Genomic DNA, 17,089 nt, shown 5'->3' on the forward strand with positions numbered 1-17,089 from the left:
CCATCAGGGATGCCTGTGGCGATCAGAGCATTCCCTGTGCTCCATGAAGTGTCAGTGAGCAAGAGACATCCAATCACTATAACGAGTAGGGACCACATGGGCGTGGCTGTAACTGAGAAGAGCAAGATGGGAGGAGTTTTAGGACAAGGATGGGGCCTCGTTATAGATTCCTCACAGTATTCCTAAGACCCCCAGCACAATATTCCACCGTGAAATAAGGCAGAGTCAAGAATTCCAAAACCATCGCTCTGGCCTCCCCGTCTCACTTCCTCTCATTTCCCCACTGGCCTGTAAATCAATCAGCTTAAATCAAAGGTGTCTCTGCAGAATCTCAACAGAATTCTGCTGGGACATGATAGGAATGAATGGCAAGGAGAGGTCAGAGTAGCCTCATATTCTTTGGTGCCCATCATTTTATTTCCTTAACTTCCCTGGTAAATCTTTTTGTTAAAATACATGCACAGATTTCCTCCTGGCCTTGTCAGCCCCAAGCCCAGGCAGCCGCGGTTCCCCGTGAGTACAGCATACCTTCTGAAGAAATGCACCCAGATCAGAATGGTATATGAGTCTGTCCTATTCTGGCTCTAGAAAAGAAACGTTACAGTAAATAGGTGGGTGGGATCGGCTCCACGATCACGAAACAACCAAAATAGCAATGAAATCAAACTCAGGAAAACTTCACTTTATCATTGTATATACACTTTCTTCTTGACCAAGTTTGATACCTTCTTCTCAAGAAACAGCTGCAAAAAAGAAACTGTGCAAATACTTGTCGTTAGTTTTAGTTTGTTACATACCACAGTTCGCCACCAGAATTACATAGAATAGGGTAGATTGGGGCTTTTTTTACCCAGGGTGGGTCTCAGGTGGGGCTGGAGCAGGCAGTGTGACTTTGGAAGCCCTGATTTGTTTTGCTGATTTATTGTCACTTTCCTTGCCCCTTTTGTTTAAAACAAACTTTCTCTTACAAAGCTTCATTACCACTGATGAGCGTTTTAATAGAATGGAAGTAGGCAGAATAGCAAAGACTATAGTGTTAGTATATTTTATACCCACCATTCCCATCTCCTCTTCGCTTTTCTAGTCCTTCCCAAATCTATGTGGAGATAGGGGAGGCGGGAGATATAAAGGGTAAGAGTGAGGCAACCTCATTTCTGCAGGATCCAGTCAGCTCTCTGGAGTGTTCTCCCTCTGTGCCCACTGCATGCTCTGCTATCTTCCCTCTACCCACAGCCAACTCATCCTGCAAGGAGACCCCATTAGGTACCCCTCCTCAAAGGATCTTTCCTCGATGTTTCACCAGCTGTTGATCCTTTCTTTCTCTACAATTCAAATTTCCATTGCCCAGATGCTTTTCACAAATTGAAAATCACCTCTCGGGGACTGCTCTCTATACCTTGAAGGGGTGCAGTAGCTCATCTGACCATTTAAGGCTCTAAGAGGTGCTAACAGAAGTTGAACACACTCTCCTCTCTCAGGTAAATTCTATTTTAAGCAAGCTATCTGTATTTTTGAAACATAGGATTGATCCTGTGGGCAGGAATTTCAGACCAGCCAGGAAGCAAGGGTCATGGGTTGTGGGGAGCTACTTGGGGGCTAGTGAGGACTTGTCAGGGGGCCTCAGATCTTGTCAGGAGGCATTGCCTAGTCAACCTGTTTCAAGGGAAGGCCTTGATTTTAGGGTGAGAAGCAATACCTGTTTCTGCAGATAAATCAATCTTCTCACAGCAATAAGTACTCCCTTTTGACATTCTAAGAGATTTGTTTCAAATGAATCATAGTAAGCTATTTTTTCCCTTCTGGGCAGAATACTATTTGCAGACATCTGCAAATTTGGGAAGAAAGCTTGTTTCCTAAATGGAACCATTCTGACAAGGGAAAAAGGCAAAGAGCACGTGTGCGCGCGCACACACACACACACACACGCACGCAACCCTCCCCCCAAATCTCTCCAAGTCTTCATTCTGTTTAAACTACCTGTTTATAAATAATATCTGGTGAAACCTCATTAAAAATGCATCTGCTTCTATGTTAAACTTTAGTTAAATCACCATTCCTGGACTATATCTTTAAAGTATTTGAGTGTGTGTGTGTGTGTGTGTGTGTGTGTGTGTGTGTGTGTGTGTAATTTTGTCCCCTTCATCTATCATGGATCAAAATAAATGGTTTACCTGCAGAAAACTAAAGTTTTGTGCACGTGCCTCGAAGTTCAGATTATTTAACAGTTGCAATGAACAAATATCTCAGAAAATATTTAGAATTTGATTTTTAATACAATACTAATGTTGCTGAGTTCCCAGCAACGCAATTATAGTATCTATCGCAGCCAACACGTGTGTCAAGCTCTTTTCCAAACGTTATAGTAACTTAGCTAATCCCCGCCCCCCAATGGTAGGGCCATTGACAGGTGCCCAGTTACCCAGGTCCAGGCAGGGGAGGGGTGGGGCTGTGTCTCCCACACAGGCAGGGCTCAGATGTACTCTGCTATGGCTGCATTAAAACTGCCCCATCATAACGGTCCCAAAGGGTTTGCTCATCGTGGCTTCTTGAGAGCTTGGATACTGAGTCGACCAAGAGCCATCTCAATCAACTTTGTAGCTGTGTCAGCCTCACCAATCACTAACCTTCATGCAGCTGCTGTAGTGCAAGTCTGGGTCTGTATTAAACTAAAAGGAAAAGTATGCTTTGCATCTAAGGCAAAGAAGTAGCATATTGGTGTTTTCATTCAAAAGTGAACACTAGCAGAATATACTACCCCAAGATATGCTGCTTTGGTATATTCATTATTTTGAGCTGTAGGCACTTGAAAAACAGCAAATGCAGGGAGAGGCTTTCTCTGAACTCCCTTATCTGCCTAAAGACAGATCCTCCGAAAGGAACTCAATGGTCACAGATCCCCTCTGAGAGTTTCATCAACCAGGAAAGTGGGACTCTTCTCACCGGAGAGGAGACTAGAAGTCAACACCACACCCAGACACATGTTCACAAACTATCACACCTCCTGTCTGTTCTTCTAAGGGTCCATTCATCGTCCTAAATATCATTTACCGTCCCCTCAGAGGCCCACATCCCCCCTCCCCTTTCCCTGTGAAAATGGCATTTAAGCCTGAATTCTAAGCCACCTTGGAGAGTTTCTCATCTTTCCCTGTGTATCTCCCACATGTATGAGGTATACATGTTAATAAACTTCTGTTTGTTTTTCTCTTGTTTATCTGTCTTTTATTACAGGAGTCTTAGCTAAGAACTCAGAAGGATAGAGGGCAAATTATTGTTCTTCCCCTACAAAAGTCTACCCTTGTCTGCAAGTGCCCTGGGACTATTAAGGTCAAACTATATGGAAGTCTGTACATGAAGGAGCTGGGTATTCTGGAGGTCATGGAGCAGACCTGGGACTCGGGAGAAATAGGAAGGGAGGGTGAGCTTTAAGGGGAGGTTGAAGCTAATGACATTCAATGACCACAGCACTTGGTTCTGTTTGCTTTAACACAAACTCTGAAAATGAGGCTTCAGACTAAACGCCTTTTGCAAAGGAGCCAAGGCTGACTGGTCACAGCACAGGATTTGTACTGTGGGTGACTCCCAGCCCCCATGAGTTTTCCAGTTGTTTCTGATAATAACAGGGCCATTCTGACACAACCCGCTCAACCCAAGGGTCCTCCAGGACCGGGCTCAAGAGCTGTTCATTCAGAGATGGGTCATCTACACAGTGACCCACTCTCAGCAGTGACTTGGAATCGGGAACTGAGAGCCCATACTGAGGTAAACTGGAGGGTTCCCCAAATCCTCATCCGTTTTACCTAACAGTACATGCTTACCTAGCGATACTGTAATTTCTCCCTTTGCCCCCATCGCTAACGTTTTTACTTCAAGTTACAAGTCGAGTAAAGCATAGTAAAAGCGTCTGAGTCCTGGGTCGCTCTTCGCAACCTTCATGAGTCTGAGCTTCTCACCTCATTTACTAAAGGATAGTAACCAGGCTAAGAACTGGCAGCATTCGTTGCTATTGAGATTGCCCACGGTTTCTCCCTTTTCGGCAATTATTTAGGGGCTTTCAAAGCACTGCTTCTTTCAGTGTTTTTCAGGGCGAAAGAGAAGGAGAGGTTCATTTTCCAATGATTGTTTTGACTTGGCATTTATACCTAGAATTTCCACTGCTTTCAAGTCTCAGGTTTGGGCCTTAAAGAAGTTTGGTAGGAAGGGCAGTAGCGGCTGACACCCACCCACCCAGGACCGGAGGAGAGAGGAGGTGGAGGGCCCGGGGGACCATCCAGCAGCCGGGTCTCCCTTCCCGCAATCAGCGCGATCAGCGTCAAGACTTTGCTCCTTTAGAACCTGCGCCTCCCCTAGAATGGCTGTACTGTTTAGGGAGATCTGTGCTGACAATAAGGTGCAATTCAAAAGAAACGAGGTTGTGTTTTTCTTGTTGTTTTCTGTTTTAAAGTTAAGGGAGGGAGAATGGAGGTGAACTCTATCGTTGAAGAATAAAAAATAAGAAAAAACTTAAAACTATGTCTTCTCAAAGACTCTATAAGAGGGGCTTCCCTGGTGGCGCTAGTGGTTGGGAGTCCGCCTGCCGATGCAGGGGACACGGGTTCGTGCCCCGGTCCGGGAAGGTCCCACGTGCCGCGGAGCGGCTGGGCCCGTGAGCCATGGCCGCTGAGCCTGCGCGTCCGGAGCCTGTGCTCCGCAACGGGAGGGGCCACAACAGTGAGAGGCCCGTGTACCGCACAAAAAGAAAAAAAAAAGAGAGACTCCATAAGACCCTTGACAGTTTGAAGGTTCTGATTCTGAAGCTTGGGTGGGAAGGTGAGGTACATATGGTATCTTCCCAGCATCGGAGAAAGTAAGGCATCTTTATGAGGATTTACATTTTACATCGTGGGAGGAATGAAAGGACTTTCCCACAGATAAAGCCAAATCTCCACAAAATCAGGTTCTGTCTGCTGCCTAAAGACCCAGACCTCTTGTTGAACTCAGAGGTAAAATGGAAAAAAAAGAAAAAAATACTGTGAAGTTTCCTTTCAATAAACAAACATTTCCACTCTCCAGTCAGCAGATAGAAACACTCTTTGTTGACTTTAAATACGAGACCAAAAGAGCACAAGGGCTTACTAGTTTAGAAGAGATCATTTTCTAGTTGCTTAATCATCTCAATGAAACTGCTTTAGGGAATACAACACACTAGGGGACAAAAAGCATTGGAGAGAGAAAAGCTATGGTGTTAAGAAGGAATGGTAATAGCACATTTTTTGTGATTTCCATGCCTTCTTCTCCAGCATCTGCCTACGCTTCTAATCCAATCAGGGCAGCTTGTTTGTGTGCAGCTTTTAGCAGACACAGATTCTCCGCCGACCCTGGAAGAACACATCCACATTGGAAGCAATTTTTGTGGAAATGATTGTGCTGTTAACCTCTGAGGGTCATTCCGATATTTTCTGAGAAACTGGCTGCTTTACCTTCTTTCTCAGAATGCCGTGTGTTTCATGTGGGGTCAGGGCAGATGACAGCTTAGGCATTCCAACCGGAGTGGACTTAATGGAACTAATCCCCGTCAGGGGATGGGAAGTGATGGGACTCATAAACCCATTGCAGACGAGGATTTTCCTTCTTCCCTAACAGAAAGGCAAAACACGCTGTGTGGTTTTGCAACTGGTCAAGCTGGGAAATATTTTTAAGCTTTCTGCTTTGCCAAGTGTTTCAGGAAAAAAAAAACTATTTTCTTTCTCTTTCCTGCCAAAAAATGTCCCCCCTTAAATATTTTTTTCCCATATCTGGCTACATGTCCAAGATTTCTTCTTTTCTAAGAATAAATAGTTTTTCTGGGGTTTAAAAATGCCACTTGCTCTATCAGATTAAATGTCTCTTTGTATAGAAAAAGCATTTGAAACATTCCATCAGTGGGTCTAAGGAAAGATCCTTACTTAACTTGATTTTGTTAAATTAATTTTGATTAAATTTTTGGTCTTTTAATTCTTTTTGTGACCCTCAGTGGAATGTTCAGGCTTGTTTTATAACACTTCCAATTCTACTTTTTCTCTCACTGCCCTCATACTATTCCCTTTTACCAGAAAACAGTAAACATGAATTAATTTCTGTCTTTGACCAAAGTAATACCTCGGAAACGATACCAATGCAAGGGCACCCTCTGGGTTCCATTCTCTATTTTCATACTTAGCTGGAGTTAGAAGGGTTCAGCTGTCAGGGTTTCAAGAACTCTAGCATTAAAAAAGTGCGAACTTGCAAATTAGCTGTCAAGTTTAATAGAAGGTGAATAATGCAGCCCAGAGCTGACTTGTTTCCATTCCTGGTGTCCTATTGATCTTGCTGTTAGGTAAAGCACAGACACACAGGAACACTGAAAAATAGCAATTCACATGGCTTAGTTTGGTATTTTCTTTTTTATCAGCTGAGAATGGTAGTTACATTCACAAAGTCAAAAAGTTGAATAGTGTTAGAGTTGAGAATATAGGACAAAGTAAAAACAAGCTTGAAAAAGCAATAATAGCTATACACCTGAAATGTGATAAATATTCATAGAGAAATAAAGAACATTAGCTTTCATAAAACCACAAACGACCTGATGAAATACACTACAGATTTAAAGCTTAACATTGGGCAACAAATATGGTCATTTGTTACTGACATTTAACGAATTATTCTGCATAAATCTACTGTAAGCAAAAAGCATTCTAGGTTGATATGTAATGTTATTGCTAGTTAGCTAGTTAATTTTTAAAATCTCTTTGTGTTTGTTAGTGTGTGAGGGTGTTTGAGAGTGTTTGGTATGGGGGAAGGGCTTTATGGTCCTTTGTAAATGGTTCTCTCTAAATTTCCTTGTTTGCAAATCTTTATCACTCTTTAAAGTCTAAAAATGCAAGCTTATTCTATTTGGAGACCATATAAAGATGAGGATATGCAAACATTTAAGAGAGAGCACATGACAATATGATTCTGAAAATCACAAAGCTGCTTCAGAATAAACTAAGATTCCCTCAGAGGTTAATGATATACTGAGAAACTGGAGGATGAAGCAATTTATTTCGCTCATCTTCAAATCCACTGTCATCCTGCCACCAACTGTACCAAATAAAATTTCCATCCCTATTCCATCTTATCACATGGCCATTTCCCCTCATGCATGAGGAATTCGTTATTTACATTTTGAAAAAATCAGCCATCTCAAAACACTTACGTTTTGTTGAACTAGGTCTCCCATGGTAAAGGATAAAACCCAACTCAGCGAGCCTGCTTCTTAGGAACGGCAAATCAGCATGGTGATGCACCCAAGCCAGAAAGAATACCCTTCATTTGCTGCAGTTGGTTTAGTATCAGTGCTATAAAAAATAGATGATGGAAAACCGGAGCCCTTGACAGAAATACAAGTCTGCTGTGTGTGGCTTCTGCAGGACGAGCAGAGCACAGTGTCGGTCTTGCCTATACATCGAACTTGGACTTCGCCTGTGCTGGTCAGCAGACGCACGTGCACAGGGTACTCATCAGGGCATCAGCGTTGTGGGCATGGCAGCGCCTGCTTCATTTACATAAACGACAGAGAGCTATAAGCATATGCACCCCTGCAAGGAGTCAACGGGCACAGAAACTTCAACCTATGGAATATCACTGTGGGGTGTGCGGGCCAAGTTATTTATGGTGCTTGGGTTTTCCTCTTTGCTTTTGCAAAAAGGTACTTTCAAACACAAGAATGATCTGTGGCTTTGGCATAAGGAAAGCTGGAAGTCAGTGAAATAAAGTCCTGAAGGTCAACTCATCTGCGCTGCAGCATGGAGTGATGCTGAGAGGCCAGAAATGCAAAAGAAGCACCTCAGACCAGTTCTCACTGCAAGTACTGGTCATGTACTGGTCCCGTGGCACAGAAATGGAACCCAAAAATGTGTAGAGAAAGTCTAACTAAAAATTGCCAAATTAGGACCTGTGGTCTGTGCCTTGCCTGAATATGACAAGGTCTATGAGTATAAGACATGAAAGAGAAACGTGGTCTGAAAACTTTAACATTATTTAAGAGAGAACAAGAGGAGTCAACAAGGAAAAAGGCAGAGTGAGAAACAGAGAGAAAAGCATGAAAAATACCTTTCATTTCTCCAGTCCTGTCACTGCTTTAGAACCAGGCTCGCACCTGAGACCCACCCCCCTTCTTACCTTCATTATGCACCCTTGCTTTTGTGGCCCGGATTGGACACTGCACTAGACGCTACACAAAGCAAACTAAAAATACATTTTTGTTTTTGTTATCTGCTTTATTTCTGGTCCTTTACATTGGACTAAGCCAGCCACAAATCATACAGTGGCCAGCATACAAGAGCAAACTTGAATGCTTGATTTTCGAGGTGATTATTAAGATGTTCACCACCTCCCACCCCACCCAGTCCTCCCTGCGCTGTGGTCTGTACCGGCTCGTCTTATCTCCTGCCTTGAAGAACCGCTCCAGTCTGATGCAGTCTCTAGTCCCTCCAACGTTGGCGGCCTTCCAGATGCCCCCCCTCGCCTTTCTCGGAAATTGGTATCCCAGCCCCCTTGCATTCTTTCTGATTTAACTTGCCCCACTGGCTTCTTTATTCTGCTCTTTCTTGGGGAAGAAAACAATTTCTAGTTCTTGGGGGCCAGCCCTGGCTCCAAGAGTTTGGGTGTGGGATTGAAGCAACCCTTGAGAATCTTATCTTTCAAGCCTGCCAGCTGGCATTTTAGGGCAACTCAATTCCTAAAGCAAGCAGTGAATAAAAATAAAACAAAACCCACCTGATGTAAAGGTGGTACCAGAACACATCAGGAAGACTGTCTGTGGAGACAGACTGCCTGGCTTTGTATCTTGTTCTCCCCATCGATTGGCCACTTAACTTTGCATGTCGCAAAATGGGAATAATAATAGTACCTGCTTTATAGTCTGCTCTTTCACTCACTCATCCATTTGTTCATTCCTTCAGTGAAGATGTATTGAGTACCTACTACCCCCCAGGCAAAAGGAATCCAGAAGACTCTAGAACAGCGTCCGTGCCCTCATGGAGTTTATATCCCAGTGCAATTTACTTCCCGGGTTGTATAAAATAATCCACCAAAACAGCTCACCATAGTGTCTTTGACACAGAAAATACTCAACAGTTGTTAGCTATTATTATAATAACAATAAACTTTTTAGCAAAGGTTTAAAATCGGAAATAGAGATATATCTGCTATAGTAAAAAGGAGAGAAAATGTAGGGAAGTCAGGAAAGAGGAATGTTCACTAAAGGCATTCATGAATCTGGCATTAAGTAGATTCTGAGTGTTTCCTAATCCGTAAGCTGTGCTATGGGATAGGGTGTTACACAGCTGGGAACTTGTATTTATAAAGCCCCTACCTGTGCGCACACCATATGACCCCGCACCTAGCCTCATAGCCTGCAGCATGTGTTGGTGCCCCCTTAACTCTAAAGGGCCGTGGGCAGCATGGCAACAAGTAGCCATGAGCCCTCTGGGCATAGTTGGTACCAGCTGCATTTTTCTGAGGAGGGATCTCTTTTACACCCACCTACAAAACTGCACCCTAGATCTGAACCTCAGATCTCAAGATCATACGGTGGGTAAGACTGAGGTTTTGTACTGTTACTCTTTATTAGATACACTTTCTTTTTAAAGTGTATCTTAACCATATTTTTACAATCACTTTCATTTATTATTGCTTTTTCGTAGCATCCTGGTGAGCAGGCTTGTTTCACAATCTGCTGCTTAGCGGAAATTTTCGATAAGTCATTTGACCTCCCTTAATTTCGGCACAGCGTGAAAACCTAGAGTGTTGAACTCACTCTGTCTCATGTACCCACTGGATTCCTGATATCACTGCTAATTTTGCGAAGGCTGCTTACCTTGCTCCCTGCCTGCTACCTAGGATGCTGAAGACCAGGACTGTGAGTCTTGTAATTGTTTCTTCCACATCGTCCTTCAGGCCTGAGGATGAAGTGAAGACATATATCTAAAAAGTGTGATATGCAATGATTTATTGCCTCCTTTCAGTATGTACCCCCAGTAGCTGAGAACTCTGTTTCTTTACTTCATAATCTACTCAGTTTCCTTGCCTTGCCCGCTCGCACTCCCACAAGTTCCATGTTAGAGAGGGTTCAGGTATCAAATGGGTGGTCAGACAAGGCAAACTTAAGATTCTTTGTATTATTTGTGTTATTTCTCTTCCACCTCCTAATCCTTCTTCCTCTTCCTCTCTTCCTCCTCTCCTTTTTATTTTTTTGTTTTTCTGTCTCCCACTTTTGCCTCCTATAGGTTCACGTGGCTGGATACTATCGTAACTATACAGTGACACTATGATCATGTCAGTGCAGGTGGTTTCCAAAGAGTATACCCCATCGTGTAAGTTACTGTATTCCTGTAGGATTTGGAAACCTAGTAGTTCCAGGCAGCCTTTTTTCCAGGATCCCCAAGAACACTTGGTGGGTATGGAATCCAGTTTCTTGTATCAGTCAATCAGTGTCTTACCCTATCTAGGGTGTACTCTGATATATTTAGTAGAAAACCAGCTTAATACTTGAGGAGAATTTAAATATTATTTTCACAGGTAAAAAACAAAGTAGCATCAGACAGATGGCGTTTCTCTTTTCGGTTCTCTTCAGACGTATGTTTTATTTTTAGGCATAGACTGCCCCCAGCACCCACACACGGTTTGAAGACACCAGCTCAGGTGCCTCAAGAGTGCCTATGATGAAAACCTGTTTCATCCATCTCTTTGGTTTCTATCCCCTGGCCATGACTCTGACTGCCGCTTTGGCCTTCCTGAAAAGTGGGGCAGCCCCAGCTGTCACAAATAAGTCTTCCAGATCATATTTTTAGTTCTCTCCACTCATCAGAAAAACCTCAAGTCTATCTTCCTACATTATAAACTATGGGAAAGGCAGCAGAGGGAGAAATCACAGAAGGAATAACAAAATGACAGACACTCGGGGAAGAACAGCAAGTGACTTTTCATCAGGGTCACCTTTAGGTAAGATTTACAGGAGAGAATGTTTTCTCTACACTTAAGTGGCTTGAAAAGTTATAGAAAGATGATTCCCTAGTGACATAATTCAAACACATTTAGTTGTTTCTGAAAAGTCCTCCACTGACATCACCATCAGGCATGTTTTTAGGGATGTTTTTCAGAACTGTGATGGATCCACATGGCCTCTTTTACCTGATTCGAGTTGCTTAAGTGGGAATGGAAGCTGTGTGGTTACAGGCTGGGACAAACTGTGACAAGCTATGACAAGCTAAGTTCATCCTGGATTGATGTACGGTTAGGAATGCCTGGTAAAATATTCCTGTGTGGGGAGATTTTCTTTCCTCATCAACCAGACTGTCTCCTAAACTAGTTGCAGCCTGTAGGCTTTAAGCTAGAAGGAAGGGATGCACCTTTTTGTGTTGCAGTAATGTGAATTTATCGCATGTGTTTGGATGTGAGCTCAAACAGGCTTTCGATGATCCATCTGATAGGAAAGGCCTGGAGGGTGGTAGTTAATGGGCAGTGTGTTCAGTAAGAGCCCCGTAGAAGACAGAGCATTCTGTCCTCTCTCAGGGACAGCCAGAGGTACCAGACTGTGCCATTGCTGGTCCCTTGCTGGTCCCTACCTGGGCCCCAGACAGTGAGTTAGACTCAGGTGATCAGGGCAATGGCTTTCCCCTGTCCTCTCCTAGCATACACTGCTCCATGCCTGAAGGGGGAAAGTTGTGGTCTCTGCCACCTCCTGGACGAGGGATCCTTGCCTTTCTCCCCAGTTTGGTCTAAGATGTTGTAAGGGCTGGTAACAAAGTTTTCTTCTCTTCGAGGCACATTTTGTGAGTTCTGGGGCGGTCCACTCTGAGGTAGAGAGGGCTGCTCTTGGTGACACTGTGGAACTGGGAAATTACACAACATCCAAGCATGTGGCCTTGGCCATCCAAATTACTACAACATCCAAGCATGTGGCCTTGGCCTCTTCAGTGATGACTGGGCTCCAACGAAGTGAACTGTGGCCCAGGGCCTCAGAGTGTGAAGCAGGGATACTGGGAATGACTGGCTAGGTTTTCAGGACCTCATACGAATCCTTCACGAATCCCACCCGAGGCCGCTTAGTCATTCAGGGAAGCTCTTTTTAATCATGCTGGCTTTGATTTTTAATCATGCTGGCTTTGATTTTTAATCACGCTGACAATTTGTTCTTGAACATATTTTCGGAGTTTAGCGTTCATCAATATTACCCTTCTGTATTGACGTTTGCTTCTGGGGTTTGAAGTAAAGTGAGATGGGCAGCAGGGCGCTGAAACCGCTTAAGGACTGGTACCGTCTCCCTGCACACTAAAGCAAGAGCGCCCTCCACAGCCAGTCCAGGCTATCAAGGCAGGGCCCCAGGGGCAACTTTAAGGAGCTAATAATGGGTGGGAGAGACTTGTCACGGATTTTGTATCCGCAGGTTTGATATTAGTGACATTTGAAGCATAAAGTCGATTTGTTCACCACCTCAAAGTAATTTTCTGATCCTATTAGATCTTGTTAGTGAATTGATTCATCAGTTTTTTGTAATCCAAGTAACATACTGAAAAATGATGGCAAACCTGGCTTATTATTAGAGCTGGTTCACCTTTTACCTTTGGCAACTATAGGATTTCCCTGGGCTGTTTCTGGAGCCTAATTTATTGATGAGCTCCTGTGCCCTACTGCAAGAAGCAGCACCTTTCCACCTGAAGAAATGAGGGGTGGAGCCCTCATTTCTTGGAAGAGAACCTGAGGAAGAATGAGAGAGAATTCCAAGCTAAGATGGTGTTCTTTTCTCAGAGGGGAGCAAAGACCAAAAAGATGTTTAGAAATACGGCTCTGCTTGCTGTGGTTATGGCTTTAAAAAAATGCATATTTAGGAAACTTTGAGCAAGACTTTTTAAATAAAACTGATCCTTGATAAAGCCATGGAATTCTACAGTCACCAGTAGGGATCAGCCAGCACTGCCATTAATCAACCTCTGGTGGTGGTGCTGAGAGGAACACTGAAGCAGTGCATTATGGGAGTGACCCTAGCACCACAGCCAGGAGGCAAGACGGCATGATGTTGCCAAGAGCAAAGGGCTCCCAGGAATTGCCCCTGCTCTGAGCCACCTCTGGGAACAGAGGAGATTTAATTGCTCTGAGCTTCCTGCCTTGTTGATACCCAACCGAGAGTCAGCCTTGAGGGAGAGAGAGACAGAGCCCTCACGTTGTATTAAGCAACAACAAGAAAGAAGAAAAAAGACATTTTTTTTTCAGTCTGAAATCTTGATGGGATTGGATTATCAGAGCTAATTATATACCAATGAATTAATCACATGGACCTCTGATTCCTGGCCATTCTGGGTCAGAATTACAGAGACAAACGTGTGAAGTTGTGTAACCTTAGGGTGAATGGACTTTTAGGCCAGATGAATTTCAGGAAGGGAAGAAACTGGAAAGATAAGTTAGTTAACATATGCGTTAAAATATAAGGAAATAATTTTGGAGATGTTGCCGAGGCAAAAGCAGGATGGGCCTGAGTGGACTCGTTTGCCAGGAGTTTACAGATCTAATGGAAGACTTCCTGTTGCCCGTGTAGACAAAACAAATACAGAAATGGAGATCAAAACCTTTGATGCAACCCAAAAAAGAAACTCCATATCTACCCAGCGTATACCCATTAGGCTCCTTATAAACAAAAAATGAGAAGCTATTTTGGGGGGATTGTTGCTCACCTGCTGCCCCAACTGGGTGCTATGGCTTCCTTTTCTGTCTACAAACACTGGTTGGGCTGGGTGCTAAGTGTATTCAATGGGGAACTAGTAAACTGTTCAAATGTAACCACTTATACAGCTACTTGCAAATACCTCCCTTTAATCCTATCACCATACTATTGAGAGATTCCCTGTCGCAGAGGACCAATCTCGATGCTGGAGTGTCACACAAACCCAGGTTAGAGTCCCTGCTCTGCCACTCACTAGCCTTGGGACTTTCAGAAAGTTTAACTCTTCTGAAGCTCTCCCTCATGTGTAAATGAAAAGCATGCTACAAAGTATCACTCTAAGTGTCAACTGTATATATCAAATATGTACAACTTATAAAATCCAGCTTCATTTCATCACCATCAAACTGTGGGTTTAAATTTCCCCATCATCCCAGCAATACTGTCTCTTTCCCACTGGAAAATAGCAAGAACATAGAGCACATCTGCACTCAGGATCGAATCATATATTTGAAAAGGATCTTGAAAATTCAAAAGCAGCATATTACCTGTCATAACCTAATAGCTAAGATGACCAGCACACACTGTCCCAATCATACGGCACAATCGAAAGCTGCAGAGTGGACCAGGGGCTGCCGTGGAGGCCCCAACATTTGATCTTTATTGGAGTTTACTGATAAAGTTGGTGCACTCTTTGCATAGTTATTTTGTACCATGTGGAAAATAAATGAACTAATTCCAAAGTAACAAACAAGCCCCACTTTCACCAACATTTCCTGAGTCACTCATTTGAGAATGAAATGCTCCCTCTTCATGGAGTGAGTAGTGCTAAAGAGTGATAGAGAACTTGAATGAGAAAGCGTGGCCCCTAACTTTGTCTTTTGGTTTTTATTTATATTTTGAAACTTGGGGGTAAACTATAAGCTACTTAGGAGCGCTTAACTTTTTTTCTCTCTCTCTCTTTTTTTTTCCTTTTGATAGCATTTCTCTCTTCTACTTGACCTTACACGGGTGTTAAAATTCAAATCACAAGAGCAAATAGCAATCACTTTCCCAGTATATATGAGGCATTATATCAACACATAAGGCACATCAAGGGATGCAAAAAATTTACAACATGGTTTCGGTCTCAAAAAGTTTGTAGCCTTGTTTGGGGAAACAAAACATACCACATGAAAAGGTCGTGATGTAGGATGCAAACAAGTGCTCAAACACATCATGGATGGATTGTTATATCACATGGGCACTTAAATAAATTGCTTAAAGGAATGCCATTAGCTCTAACTACTATATGAATTTGGAAAAGAGAGGAATCTGTGAGCTTTCCAGTCAAGACTGAGATAGAGGTCAGGGCAAAAAGGAACTATTTGAAAAGAATGTAGGTAGTACAGTCGATCTGGATGTAAGAACTAGTGCTGAGAACCAGGAGAGGAGGAAGACGAACAACAAACTGAAACAAGATAGGCCTGGCCTGAGAAAAAGTGAGATGAGCAGAAGGTCGGCCATCATCTTTGACCTTTTGCTAAATTAGGTGGCAAAGGGGCAAGAATAGTCATCCTTAGGCAAAGTCAATCTCTGACCAAGCTTGAGGAGGCTGGATTGAGGGCTGGGAGGGGCAGGAGAGGCAGCTGCCCAGATGTCCTCAGAAGATAGCTGAGACTTTCTGAATGCAGGAGATACATATTGACCACAACAGCGGCAAAGTGTGTGTGTCCACATGTACACATGCATGTAATAGGCTGGGACATCTAAAAGCAGCAGGAATACGGAGAGAAAGGAGGCCAAGGAAAGATGCCTGACATTCCCCAGAAGCTTAGGCACTGGAATGATTGGGACAAGTCCAAGTTGCTTTGGAGAAGGGTTTTTACTAGAGGCTGTGTCTACAAACAAGTGAAATCACCTTTACATGGAGGTGAAATGTAGGGATATTTTATTATCTAATGCAGCAGTTTTATTCTGTAAGGCCATGGTGATTTTGACATAGGCGTATTGGACAATCTGGAGACATTTCTGGTTGTCACAACTGGGCGAAGGGGGAGGATGCTAACTGGCTTCTAGAAGGCAGGGATGTTGCTAAACATCCAACAGCATACAGGAGAATCCATCACAACAAAGAATTATCTGCCCCCAAATATTCACAGTGCCAAGGTCGAGAAACCTAGTCTAGAGGATCCCAGTGAAAACCAGAACACGATCTTAAAAATAAACGACTCTACTTAGCTGCAAATTAGTACTGCACAGTTGTAAACGTTGGCATTATGCATTTGCTAAACATGAATTTAAGCAACAATTATTATTGTGGCTAGAATTTAATATATACATTTACTATAAGACTTTTGAAAGCATATATTCAATTTCATCACCCTTTAAAAAAAATAAACTGAAAATACTCTATCAAAATCATGCCAATGGAAAGCAATGGTATGCTGAACTTGGTCCTTTTCAGAAAGAATTCAGATACAATGAGTGGAAAATAGCCTTAAAGAAGAAATTGAAAGAAGTGACAACTTAATTAAACTCAGCTACTGGTCCCATTTTATATTTGTCTTTCCAAACTGCTAATGAATTCTGGCCCATTTAGTCATGAAAAAATGTATATCCTGAAGAATCTGTTTCCCTTTTGAGGTAATTAATGGATATTTATTAGACAAAAAAATGCATGTCTATTATTCATAATATTTGATTTTTAAATTGGCATTAACATGCTACATTTGGACTAGTAGGGGAAACCCCAGCCAAATTATAGAAAGCAGCTACTGAGATGAAAGACCTTCCACAAAGGGGGACCCAATCTCAGAACCAGTTAACACAGCCATGAGTACTTTATGGGTTGCTACAACACATTAGCCACAAACAATTTCCAGCCTAGGAAATACACTCAGTGTAGCTACTGGTGCATAATATATATTTGATCCTAATTAGACCTAATGAATGAATTTTAATTCTTTATCCACTATATTTTGTAGGACACCGACCCACAAATACAAAAAAAAGGTTTTGGGGGAGTGGGTATAGAACTAGGGCCATTTTAACACCAGCACTAACATCTTCATTTTCCTAAGTCATTTAATGATGATGAAGGATTGTCTGGAATTCTTTTTCTAAAAATAGGTTGTGGTAAAAAACAAAACAGAACACATTATCAAGAGAACTATAAATTGCATAAAGATTCAATAAGATGTACAACTTCGTAATAAGAAAGTTTTAGATTTCCTTTGTTTATTTTAATACATTGAGGAGTTCAAGGTAACGTATGCTTTCTAAAAATCTAATCTGAAAAATTTTAATTGGGGTACTGATTTGGAACTTGACAGGTTCAAGTCTGTTTTTAAAGATTATTCATAAAAATTCTCCTTTCAGATAAAGTAGAAAGGATAACAGTTTCATTTGAGGGAA

At 42.6% G+C, this 17,089-nt stretch overlaps 1 protein-coding gene across 17 annotated transcripts in view; it reads right to left on the reverse strand.

Moving 5' to 3' along the window:
• Positions 1 to 17,089, reverse strand: part of SORBS2 (sorbin and SH3 domain containing 2) — a 206,865-nt gene that overhangs the window by 137,320 nt on the left and 52,456 nt on the right. For 3 of the 17 annotated variants that reach the window (XM_082863979.1, XM_082863978.1, XM_082863977.1), the window contains exon 3: positions 529 to 584. The exons of the other annotated variants lie outside the window; for them this stretch is intronic. The gene's annotated coding sequence lies outside the window, so the exon portion shown is untranslated. The remainder of the gene's footprint in view (positions 1 to 528; positions 585 to 17,089) is intronic. 17 annotated transcript variants of the gene reach the window in all.

The sequence above is a fragment of the Leucopleurus acutus genome (assembly GCF_964270905.1).
Source record: "Leucopleurus acutus genome assembly, chromosome: 21".
Classification (NCBI taxonomy): domain Eukaryota; kingdom Metazoa; phylum Chordata; class Mammalia; order Artiodactyla; family Delphinidae; genus Leucopleurus; species Leucopleurus acutus.